The sequence below is a fragment of the Peromyscus maniculatus genome, chromosome 4, assembly GCF_049852395.1.
Source record: "Peromyscus maniculatus bairdii isolate BWxNUB_F1_BW_parent chromosome 4, HU_Pman_BW_mat_3.1, whole genome shotgun sequence".
Lineage (NCBI taxonomy): Eukaryota > Metazoa > Chordata > Mammalia > Rodentia > Cricetidae > Peromyscus > Peromyscus maniculatus.
This window is the reverse complement of record NC_134855.1, coordinates 120,942,417-120,955,995: the sequence shown is the minus strand read 5'-3', so window position 1 is coordinate 120,955,995 and position 13,579 is coordinate 120,942,417. Positions and strand designations below refer to the sequence as shown.

At 37.8% G+C, this 13,579-nt stretch overlaps 1 protein-coding gene across 13 annotated transcripts in view; it reads left to right on the top strand.

Moving 5' to 3' along the window:
- The window catches only part of Kif16b (kinesin family member 16B), a 286,551-nt gene that overhangs the window by 111,050 nt on the left and 161,922 nt on the right, over positions 1-13,579 (top strand). The window lies entirely within an intron of this gene.

The following is a 13,579-nucleotide window of genomic DNA, read 5'->3' as shown; positions in this document are numbered from 1 at the left end:
TCTGTTTAGACTTTTAAAATGTAATTTGATTTCTTAATAATTGCCTTTATATTCCTGCTCACCCTTGAGTGATGAAAACATGAGTTGTGAGAGGCGAAAAATTTCCCAATTTAGTATTTATTTATTTCAAGGCAGGGTCTCTCTACATAGCTCTGACTGTCCTGGAATTCACTATGTAGACCAGAGTAGCCTCTACCTCACAGATATCTGCTCTCCTTGATTTTCTAAGTGCTGGGATTAAAGAGTGTGACACCATATCCACAAACAATTTTTCTTTATACAGAGCAGCCATCTGAAATTTCCTTTGTCATTGGTCATTTCTTTTCCAGAAGTTGCTTGTTTGGGTGGTTCCTTATACTGCATCTGTCTTTTCCTTTAATTGATACTCATCTTAAGCCACTAGTACCTCAGTGGCATGCTCTAACAGCAGCTGCATTTTGGCAGTAAAGTATCTCACAGCAAAACTACACCATTTTAATCTGGGTTATAGGTGAATCCGTAATGGATTTTTTTGACCGATTGATGTAGAAAGGCCTCCTGAAGCTGAAGGAAAACAATCTCATTGCTTAAAACACCGATTCTGTGAGTGAGTTCTTCTTTATCCCTAAAGGATAACAGGGGTTTGCTTGTATCTTTCTTGCTGTGATTTTAGGCCAGTGTGCAAGCACAGTGAAGCCACAGAGCTGCCCTTGGTTATTGTGTTGCCCTGTTGCAAGTCCTTGTGGATGTTGAGGGTGAGCTCCTTAGCTGGGGAAACCTTACTGCTATTCTTTCTGCACATACTGATTCCACTAGGCAAAGACTTACACGGTGTTATTTCATAGTGTTCTTCATTCTGTCCCTGAGATAAGGGCTAGACAGCATTCAGTATGACCTGTTCAGGCACTGATGCTGGGAGTTAAGCCATCCTTATGTGAAACATAAAGGCTTTATAAGGCAAGAGCTAAGTCACTACTCCCGTGTACTTTGTAACATTACCTGGAGTAGAGGTAAAGGGCTTTGCTGACATTAAATGTGAGCCTGTAGATCAGTGTTTCTCAACCTCTGGGTCTCAACCCTTTGGGGGTCACCTAAGACTATCAGAAAACATATTTACATTATGATTCATAAAAGTAGCATTAAATTACAGTTGTGATATAGCAATGAAATAATTTTATGGTTTGGGTCACCACAACATGAGGAACTTTATTAAAGAGTCACAGCATTAGGAAGGTTGAGAATCTCTGCTGTAGACTGATTTCAGCAACATGAACCATTTAAATTTCATTACTAGGTAAACTGTACCAAAAACAATTTTGGGGGTACAGATGTTGCTTATGGGAATTTTGCAATATCACTTGTTGTGATGGTTAATATTGACTCAACAGTATCTAGAATTGTCTAAGACAAACCTCATGACAGAATCTAGAAATATCCAGCAGAGAAACCTCTGCTGGATTAATTGTGTTAATTTAGGTGGGAAGACTCACTCTAAATGGGACAGCACCATTTGATAGGCTGAGGTCCTAGACTACATAAAAAGGAGAAGGCAAGCTGAATACTACCATACATTGCTCTCTTCTTCCTGATTGAGGGTATGATATAGACAGCTGCCTTATGATCTTGACGCTGTAACTTTATCACCATCATTAGACTGTGCCATCAAACGGTGAGCCAAATAACACCTTCCTTACATTGCTCTTGTCTGTTAGTTTGTTACAGCAATGAGAAAAGTAATACACAATGTCAACTGTCCTTTTCAGGGTTTTTATACTTTGTCATTGCACAGGTCTCATGTGGAAGCAATTGTCTATTACCACAGCTTGATAATTTATTTCTCCACACACATTTTTTTTTAACACTTTTCTAAAGTGGACTTTGGCCAACGATCTCCCAGAACATGTATCAAAATAAATATTATTAGTCATTTGTTTTTCAACAAGAGTAAGAGGCTGCTGGGATTCTAACCTTGTACTTTTGTTTTAACTGGGGGTAGTTTGTTAAATGATGGTAGTTGCTGAAAAGGAGGAAGGAAAGGATTTGTAATTTGTTAAGATATGTGGGTGGACTCTTCAGGCATCCCAGAGTAGTTCTTGGCCCAGGGCTTTAGATATGCAATTCTGTTGTGTCTTGAAGCCTTAAGCTGTTGTGGGAAGGTAGGTCCTAACTACCCTGGATGAAGCTACACTCTGTAGCATTCAGAGGCCACTGAGGGAGGCAAATACCCATGGAGTCTATTGTTCCTTAAGTCAAAAGTAGCAAAAATATGGGAACAGAAGCTGTGGTTCAAGTGGAGAGTGTGTGATACTGAGAAGCAGAATGTAGGGCTATACTTGAATGCTGTCTGAAGTCACATTACTCACCTTCTAATCCAAATCTATTATTGATTGCTAGTTATATAATTTGGACGAGTTACTTACATTTTAGCTGGTACAGTGTTAATAGTCCCTTGGTGTCTGTTTCCCTTTTGAAACCTTTGTCCAGGATCATGATGATTAAGAAAGGACCTGGTTGTGTACATTTTAGAAAGATGAGTTTGTTGTACACTTGCATGTTTTTATATACGTGTGTGTGTGTGTGTGTGTGTGTGTGTGTGTGTGTGTGTGTGTGTATTACACACATGCATGTGTGCAATACGTATGAGCCTTAATTGGAATAAGGGAAGCAGTCCTGTGGCTACTTTTGCTAAAAGGCATGGAAAGCTTGTTCTGATAGCATTTTTTTGGTTTGAAGACAGAAAATTAATCAACTGCGAGGCATCATTTTCATGTTGAATTTCAGAATTGAAGTAGTGAAAAGCTTTGTTCCAATTTAGTCCCCCATAGAAATGTGATTGTGCCAACTCTTTACTTACATAAGTAAAATGTGAGCTTGAATGGTAGATACCCAGAAACTCTTTAGATTAGGCTTTAGATGGTCAGAATTATACCTGGACTGGCTCATTCTAGTTCCCAGTAGGAATGATTTATCAAACTAAGTGGGGGAGGGGTGTTATTAACCTTTATTGAAGGACATTACAAGAAATAGCCTAGAAAACAGGATGCAATTAATGATTGGAGGAACTATTAAGGACAGGCCTGTGACAACTGATAGTTGTCTCGTTGTATTGGTGAATTCATTTAGAGTCAAAAGTTTGTCCTACCTTGTCTTAATTGGGGTTTCAGTTGCTGTGAAGAGACACCATGACCGTAGCAACTCTTATAAAGGAAAACATTTTATTGGGGTGGCTTACAGTTTCAGAGGTTTTAGTCCATTATTCTCATGGTGGCATGCAGGCAGACATGGTGCTGGAGAAGGAGCTACGAGTTCTACATCTTAATCCACAGGCAGCAGAAGCGACTCTGTATCACACTGGCATGGCTTGAGCATATATAGCTGCAAAGCCAACAACACAGTGACGCACTTCCTCCAAGGAGGCCACACCTATCTCAGCAAGGCCACACCTCCTAATAGTGCCACTCCCTATGACCAAAGATTCCAACACAAGTCTGTGTGGGGCATTCCTGTTCAAGCCACCACACAGCCTAAACACCTAAACAGCTACACTTTATATTGTCCTTTCCTTCATATAGCCCACTGCTCTTCGTTTCATTTTCTTCCTTATTTTTTAATAATTTTCTTTCTGTTCTTATTATGTATAAGCTCTTATTTTGAATAGTCTCTCTCTGTAGCCAAAGTTGGTTTTGAAATTGTGTTGCTTGTCTCTCAGACTAAGAGAGCTAGAGTTTTAGGCCCAGCTACTCTGTACAAAACAGGTTGTATGTCAGAGCTGAGGTACTAAGAATATGTGTGTAGTTTAGCTCCCATGAGCTCTTGGTTTGGGAAACAGTCGATCTTTCTTGGCCAATGATTTCATTGTCAATTGCAGAATGATGAGTTTTGATAACTTCACCCTTCCTTCTAGATTGCCTGGCACTCTCTGCTAATGTTGTCACGAGATCACACTTTAATCCACTAAAAAGACAGATAAATACTTACCTTTTCTATTCATAACATTTAAAGTAAGAAGTTGGTTTTATGACTACTTCAAATGAGGGGTATTTTCTTTCCCTTTGGACTTTTTTTCTTGTTTATTTATTTAATCTTATTTTATTTTATTTTTTGCTTTTACCACAGATTCATGAAATTTCTAAGATTTGGAGGTTTTTCACTCAATTTCAGACATTCTTCCTTTTTGATGTACAAATTCTAATGACCATTCAGTGGCTGTTTTTCAACCTATACCTTTGCATACGCTTACCAGCCTATGCCATTGCATACCCTTATAAATCTTTAAAAGCTTTTTACCCTCTCTCAGAACAGGTATCTCAAGCACATATTGGAATCAGCTATGTCCTCAGCTAGTTCTGCATCCTACAGTGAAGAATGTCAGTAAAAGCCAGGCCCTGCATACCAGGGTCTCATGCTTCTTGGATGTTATTGCTTCTGAGCCAGTAAATTCAGTGTTTGTGTTTAATTTGACTTCATAATTATAATTGTTTGATTTATTCTATTTACATCTTTATTTGGCTACAAATCTTCTTTAAGATATGCAATCTAAGGATAGAAAAATCTACAAAGATTTCTAACCCTTGTTCAGTAGCTTTATCATTAGTACTGGTAATGCTGGTTTCAAATAGTATTCAATAGGCAATGGAATAGTGAAGTCGTTCGTCGATGGGTCGTTGGCCTTAGGAATGAAGGTCATGATGATTATTTATGAAGGTAAGTATAAAAGTCAGATTCATCTGTGTAACTTTCCTCTTGAATTAGACTGTATAATTGCATGTGTGTATACACCAGATGCACACGCACGCACGCCTGTGTTAGTCAGACTCTTCATTTCATTGACACATACACAAGAAAAACAGTTTTAAAGTACAAAAAGTCATAATAGTTTGTTTTGTCTTACTTTCCTACCTAGTCTCTACTTTGGACTTGAAATCAAACTATCACAGTAGTGGAAGTGGGTGACAGAGAAGTCTGCTCAACATCATGGCCATCAAGAATCCAATAAAGAGAGGAAGGGTCCAGGGTGAGATACACCCCCTAAGAGCATACTGCCAGTTCTTGGCTTTATCTCCTAAAGTTTCTAGGACCTTCCAAGATAATTCAGTAGGCCTCCAACCTATGAGCCTGTGGGAGACATTTTATATTCAAACCATTATATACATATGCCTCTTAGTTTATATATCAAATTTCATCTGTATATAGCTTTGTATACTGTATGTGTATTATGTAATTTAAATTCTAAAATTGAATATTGTAATGTACTATGTGAGTAGATAGTTTTTGTTATCACTTAATTGTATTTCTGGGTTTTCTATTAAAAAACAAGAATGTAAACCTGCATTTATAAAGCAAAGGAATGTGCATTTTTGTCCTGCACTCACTATGTGTGTTCTACACACTGTTGTTCTCATAGAGGTAGAATTCCAGTTCTCCTTAGAGATTTCCTTTTTCTTCATTAACATTTTGCACTGTATATCGTTAAGTAGATGTGTGAATAGACAGATTACATAAAGATTTTTAAATAATGTTTTTTAAGACTGTCACACATATTTTGATCACATTCATTCGCCTCCCTCTATTTTTCCAAGATCCTTACCTATCTTCTTACCCACTTAACTCATGTTCATTTGCATTGTCTCCCTCTCTCCTTCCCACCCACCCTCCCTTCCTCCCCCTCTCTCTTCCTTTCTCCCTCCCTGCCTCCTTCCCTTTCCTCCCTTTCCCCTCCCTCTCTGTTCCTCTCCCTCTTCCTCTCCCCCTGACAAAAGCATGGAGTCCAGTTTGTGTAGGCCGACTAATTCCTGGACATGGGACCTGTCCTGAAGTGTGGTTGATATACCAGTTCTAGTGAAGAAAACTGACATTCCCTCACCCAGCAATGAATTGGTAAAAACTACTTGGCTGAGGTGAAACTTCATGTTTCTCACCTCTTCTCCATGCTGGTGTTTTGTGAGGATGGAGCTTGCACAAGTCTTATACATGCTGCCACAGTCTCCTTGAGTTCATATGTGCATCTGCTCTGTATTGTCTGGAAAACACTGTTTCCTTGAAGTCATCCACTTCTGGCTTGTACAGTCTTTTTGCCCCCCTTTGCACATAACCCCTGAACTCTGAGGGAAGAGGTATGGTATAGACATTCCATTTAAGGCTGGCTACTCCAAAGTCTCTCATTCTCTTCATGTTGACCACTTTTGATCTTCCATGTTAATTTCCATCTATTGAAGAAGAAGTATCTATGATATGGGTTAAGTGATGCAAAGCTCTATGGACATAGAACTAAACCATTATGAGTTGTTTTTATTGTTATATCCATTTATTAGAATGTTAGTAGTTGGTTTTCTCCTAGGGCCCATCTAGCCCCAGGTTCATTGACAGTGTCAAGTATGTTGTGGTGAAGGCTTTAATTCCAATAAAAAAGTTTTTGATTACTCCCATAACATTTGTACTACTATTGTACCAATGGGCATATCTTACAGGCAGGTTGTTTCTGTAGCTCTTATCATTCATAGTTGGGTGAGATTGATGATTACTTTTCTTCTCTGATGGTGTGTGTAGCACCTTCCACTATTATAAACACCAATAAGCAGAGATGAAGCTTCCAGTTGAGTTCCAGCTAGATTCCTCCATGTTCTGTGATGTAAGTCTGTGATGTTCTCAGCAGTAGGCTCTTTGTCGTCCTGACTGGCCTGGAACTCACTGTATAGACAAGGCTGGCCTCAGATTCACAGAAATTGCTTGCTTACCTCTGCCATCCAAATTCTGAGATTATAAGTAAGTACCATCACTCTTGGCAGAATTTCTTAATTGTTGGAATAATACCAGTTTTATAGGGTATAACTGGATAACATGAAAGTCCTTTCAGATTTCCTCCTGAAAATTAACAGAGAGAATTTTAGAAATGAAGTTGCTGAGTCAATGATACATTCATTTAATTTAAGATCAGTATCAGCATATTCCTTTCTGATATTTTGTTTTTGTACAGCTTCTCAGCAGTGTTGTCAAAGTATAAAATTTGGCTGCAGTAGTAGGTTAGAAATGGATTTGTATTCAAATAAAATTAAGAGAAGCTTTTATTTATGGAGTTACTAATTATGTTTCCTTTATAAATGACCTACCTGTTTCTATACATTTCCTATTTTTCCTTTTCAATTTTGATCATTCTCCTTTCCTGGAATATAATTTCTGTAAAAATTTAAAAAAATTATTATGTTTTTAACTCTCATACAAGTATCTATTATCGATTATGCACTTTCCTCCCATCTCACCTCTCCCTTTGCTAGCTCAACCTAGTCCAGTTACTTCCTTTGTTTCCCTGGATAGTTTAACTTCTACTTTGATGTCAAATACTCATATATGATATTTGTATCTGTATAAATTCTAGGAGTCATAAATGAGAGAAAATATGTATTTATCTTTCTGAGTATAATTTAATATGATTATCCCCAGTGGCATCTGTCTACCTACAAAAACCCATAAATTCACTCTTTCTAGCTGAAAAAAAAATCCATTTTGTATATAAATCACATTTTTTTACCCATCTCTTGGTTGGTGGACATAGACTGATTCTGTAACTTATCTATTGTCAAAAGTTCTGCAGAAAAAAATATATGGGAGTATCTCTGTGATATGTTGACTTGGAATCTCTTGAGTAAATACTTAAGAATCGGCTAGCATAGTCCTGTGTTAGAGAACCCTCCATACTGACTTCTGGAGTGCTTGGACTGGCGTGCATCCCACACGAACACCGTGTAGGGGACCCTTTTGTCTGTATCCTCATCAGCATTTGTTGTTCCTTGTTTTCTTGAATGCCATCCTGACTGGCACAAAATGAAATCTCAGTGTAGTTTTGATTTGCATTTCTCTACTGGCTAGTGAGGTTGAACATGTTTTCAAGAATTGTTGGCTTTTTGTATTGTTTTGAGACCTGTTTGTTAATTTTATTAGCTCCTCATTATTTGATTTCTTGTTTAGATTTTTAATTTTTTTGTATGGCCTAGTTATCAGTCTTATGTTGGACATATAGCTAGCCAAGATTTTCACCATTTTGTAAGCTCTGTTTCCACTTGATTATCAGCTTTCCTTTGGTGAACAACCCTTTTTATGTCACAGGGTTCCATTTATTTATTGTTTGCATTATTTCCTGAGTAGCTGGAGTTCTGATTAGAAAGTCCTTGCCTTGTCTTGCTTTGTCCATGCCTATACCATTAAATATTTTTTTCTCTAACAATTTTAGAGTTTGAGGTTTCATGTGGGCTTATAACACTTAGAGTTTGTGTTTGTGCAGAGTGAATTAGAAGAATCTATTCTCATTCTCCTACATGTGGATATCCTTTGTCTCAGGCCATTTGTTGAAAAGGTTGTCTTCTCTCTGTTATATATTTTTGACATCTTTCTCAAAAAATGAGATGGTTCATACCCATGTGTAGCTAGAGTTTTCCTGCCTTGCCCACAGTCAGAACAAATCTCTCTCACCCGCTAGTCCCACAACTGCTCAGACCCAACCAAGTAAACACAGAGACTTATATTGCTTACAAACTGTATGGCCGTGGCAGGCTTCTTGCTAACTGTTCTTATAGCTTAAATTAATCCATTTCCATAAATCTATACCTTGCCACGTGGCTTGTGGCTTACCGGCATCTTCACATGCTGCTTGTCCTGGAGGCGGCTGGCAGTGACTCCTTCTGCCTTCCTGTTTTTTCTTTTCTCCTCAGTGTTAGTCCCGCCTATACTTCCTGCCTAGCCACTGGCCAATCAGTGTTTTATTTTTTGACCAATCAGAGCAACACATTTGCCATACAGAACATCCCACAGCACCCATGTGCTTATGGGTGACACTCCCTGAACTGATAGGATTGTTAATAAGAATAAAAAAGAGGACTTGGATTTGGGAGGGAAGTGATGAGGGGATCCAAGGAAAGCTAGGGGAAGGCAGTGATGGGTGTATATGATCATATATGCTATAAATGTATAAAACTTTCAAAGAATATCATTCCAAAATTCAGATGACTATATCTTCATGTATTTATATTTGGACTTTCTATTTAACTGACTTACATGTCTGTTTTTGTGCTTTTATCATGCTATTTTTATGATTGTGTATAATTTGAGTAGGCATGTTGGTATATCCAGCTTAATTTATTTGTTTGTTTATTTATTCTGCTTAGGATTGCTTTGGTTATCCAGGGCCTTTTGTGCTTACATGTATTTTTTACTATTTTTGTTAGGAATGCTGGAGGAATTTTCATGAAATTGAGTTGGATGTGAAGGTTGATTTTTGTAAGATAGCCATTCTTGCATATTAATTCTTTCATTCTATCAGCATGGGTGTTTCCATTGTTGCATATCTTCAATGTTTTAAAGCTTTCTTATGGAGGTCCTTCCATTCCTCTTTTAGATTACTTCCAAGTTTCCATACCACTGAAGAACTATGAATGGGATTGTTTCCCCGATTTACTTCTCAGTATGTTCGTTATTGGCACATAGGAAGATACCTAACCTTTTGGATGTTAATTTTATATCCTGCTGAAAGTACTTACCAGATCTAAGAGTTTTCTGGTGGAGTATTTGATGTCTTTAATATAGAGAATGATATTATTACAAATAAGTACATTATTACTTCTTTTTCTAACTATATCCCTTTTATTTCTTTTTCTTATCTTACTGCTCTAGCTAAGACTTGAGTCACTATTCTACTGAATATCAATGAAGAAAGTGGGCAGCTTTTCTTATTTCTTATTGAGTTTCACTTCACTTAGTAAAATGCTGGATAAATGTTACTCATGTATAGCCTTTATTATGTCAGAAATGTGTTCCTTCTGTTTCCTGTCCCTTCAGGGATTTTGTATTTTGTCAAATGCCACTGTAGATCATGTCATTTCTAATTGTGGTAGTTTGTATAATACCTGCCATAAGCTCATATATCTGAATGCTTAGTTATCAGGCACCATTTGAGAAGGATTAGAGGGATTAAGGGGTATGGCCTTGTTGGAAGAAATATATCACCCCCCCTTGCTTTCTTGCTCTCTCACTCTGTCACTCAGCCTGAGCATCATGATGTAGCTCTCAGCTACTGCTCTAGCGCCATGAATGCTGCTAAGCTCCTACCATGATGATAATGGGCTAAACCTGTGAAATGTATAAGCAAGCCCCATAAATGCTTTCTTTTATAAAAGTTGCCTTGGTCATGTTGTAGGAGATTCGTTTGTAATTTTCTTTTGTCGTTGGTGTGTCTCTGTTTTGGCATAGGGTATTGCTGACTTTATAAAAATAATTTGATAGCATTCTTTCCTCTTCTGTATAATGGAATAGTTTAGGAAGTATTCCTTTTAAGATCTGATGGAATTCAGCACTGAATCTGGGTCTAGAAATTTTTAGTTGGGAGATTTTTGTTGTTGTTGTTTCAGTCTCATTGCTTGTTTTATAGATCTCTTAAAAAACCAACTCATCTTGGTTTACTTTTGTTAAGCTATAAACATCCACTTTTCTTAGTTTGTCTAATATAGTGGAGCATAATTTTTTAAGGTATTTTCTAATTCCAATAGCAGTTCCTAATGCCAATTTCATTGTTATCTGTTTTAAACTCTCCCTTTTCAACTCTAGTTTCATTAATTTTTTCTCTTTCTCTTCTTCTTTCTCTCAATAGTTTGGCTAAGGGCTTGCCAGTATTGTTTATTTTTTCAAAGAATTAACTGTAGGTGGATTTTTCTCTGGACTGCCTACTCACAGAAAATGACCCAGAGACTTACTATTAATTATGAAAGCTTGACCTTAGCTTAGGCTTGTTTCTAACTAGCTCTTATAAGTTAAATTAACTCATATTTTTTAATCAGCGTTCTTTCACATGCTCATTACCTCATCTTCTTTATGCTCATCCTGCTTTCTCCATGTCTGCCCGGTGCCTCCGCCTTCCTTCTCCCCAGAGCTCTCTGTTGCCTGAAGTCCCACCTAACCTCTTCCTGCTTAGCTAATGACCATTCAGCTCTTTATTAAACCAGTCACAGTGACACATCTTCACAGAGTGTGAGTGAATATTCCACAAAAAGCAACTCTTTGTTTATTTATTTTTGTAGTGTTTCTTTCTTTCCCATTTCATTAGTTCTGCTCAGATATTAATTATTTCATGTACTGACTCTGGGTTTGGTTTGCTGTTGCTTTTCTAAGGCTCTAGGCACACTGTTATTTATTTGTGATATCCCTATTTTTAGTGTAGTCACCGTGGTTGCAAATGTCCCCCTTAGGACTGCTTTTGTTGTATTAGCTATGTTTCGGTATGCTGTCTTTTTATTTTCACTTGATCCCGAGAATTTTTTTCAAGTGACTCATTCATCCTTCATTAGTGTGTTATCTCATCTTAATGCTTTGCATTGTGATGGATGACCCCACCCCAGCACATTCCTTCATGATATGTCCTTGAAAACTCTGGCTCCAATCAGGTTTCTACCTTGTTCAATACTTCAAGGTTCCGATTGATCAGTCTCTCCTAGGGGAATTCTGCTGTCCAGGTTTCATTTTATGGTGCTGTGACACTTGCTCTGAGTTTCCCTGGAGTGTGCTTCATAGAGGTTGTAAAGAAGCACTGTACTACTGAGCTACCCCTCCAAGGCAGCAGTCATTTTTTGTATTGAATTTTTGTTTTTTTCTTTGTTTTTTGTATTTTATGTGTGTGCTGCATGTCTATGTATTATGTACATGCAGTGCCTGTGGAGGCCAGAAAAGGACCCTGGATCCCCTGGGACTGAAATTATAGAAGGTTGTGAGCTGTCATGCGTGTTAGTAATGGAACCCAGTTCCTCTGGAAGAGCAGCCAGTGCTTGTCACACCTGAGACATCTCTCCAGCCCTGTCCCAGGAGTCGTTTTAATAGATTTACTAAAATTTTATTTCATGACTAGATTTTGTATTATAACTAGGAACTTTATTTTGTGATTATAAAGAAAAGCATTTTATTTTATAACTTTTTAATATTTAAAACTTTAATGTAATTAGACTCATTCTACACAAAATCCGAACTTGATTCTATCTCCAAAAGGTTATCAGATGTCATAACACATATTTACAATTGGTTTTCTCATGTTGGGATGCCATCCACTGTTTAATGTATTTAGGTCTAGTTCTCTTTTAGACTTTCTCTGTTGCATGCTTATTTATTTGTGTCATTTGGTTTTTGTTATTCAACTTGATGCTGTTGCATGTCAAGATCCAGATAAATATGTTCTTCTGGTTTCAATTTTTCTTATATATCATTGCCATTAACTTGATATTGATTCTTTCTGACTCCGTTTGTCTTAGGTCCCTTCTGGGTTTCCATAGTTAACCCGTACAGAGGTAACTGAATTAAAACTTGCTCTAACTATTGACAAGCCACTATGAATGGCTTAGTTCTTTGCTGTTGGCTTAGGTGCTGCTTATGAATCCACATGTATGTCTGAATCCTTCCTTGTATGTAGTTTGTGTTTCCAGGATTTATCTAGGTACATACTTGTGCTAGAAGCTACTTTTATAACATCAAGTTTATAAAATATTCCCGCCCCTTTTCTATAGCCTAGACCACATCTATTGGTTCTAAAAGTGTTCCACAATGAAATTAACTTAGAATTTCTTCTCAAGTCTTGCTTTCCTTTCATCTCCACTTTTGACCCCTTGTGTCTGTCTAGTCTTTGACTTTGTATCCTTAAATAAGTTTTATCAGATTAAAGTGCCACCCTTGAGTCTTAAATAAAAATGTTCCTGTTAAAGTGGCATCCTTCCTGCCTCGGCTGCTACCTGCAAGGTAGTCTATGTGTGCACACCACTCATATGATGTCAATCCCCATTTTGTCCCCTTGTCTGGTGAGGCCTTAGCCATTTATGATTTGTCAAGAGGAGTGTTAGTATACTCCATGCTTCCCACATGGCCGAGGTGCTTTTGTTCCCCATTCCCTGCCCCTCACTATTCCATGAGATGTTTGTGTGTCTCTCGGGTCCAGCAGCATCTTCTGGTTGGTTCTATACATGTTACCCACTAGAAGGCCAGATAACAAGTTACAGTTACAAAAATGTCTTTCCTGAAGACATTAGCTGTGTGTGATACCAAATGACTGGCTCTTGTTGAGTCTCTCATTTGTATCTTTTAGATGTACTTCCTGTATGAGTATGGAAGACAGCTTGCAGATGATATGCTGACAAGCTTATTTTCTATAGAATGTGGAAGAGACATTGACATACAGAGAGTACCAAACCTGCTCAAGAATGTGTAGGAATTGCAGAAGATGATACTGTCATCTGAGCCACACCATACTCCATTCATGCCTATACATTGCCTGTCATTGAAAATAAATTGTGATAATCTCAGGGTAAGATATATCCTGCTCGTCATTTTCTGTTCCACTCTCCAAGGAGTGGTGCTTTCAAGCCTCTTGAGTATTGAACTCCTGTCATCAAACTGAAGATCAAAATGTGGATCTGAAATATGACTATGTCTGTTTCTAAATGCTGCACGTCTTTTTGTTTAAAGCTCATTTAAACCTGACATCACCTCTTGAGTAGATTTCATGTACCAGGCAGGTGCTGTGAAGTACTGGGTTACAAAACTTGAGTGAGAGGCTGTCCCCGTGCTTAGAGAATCACAGCCC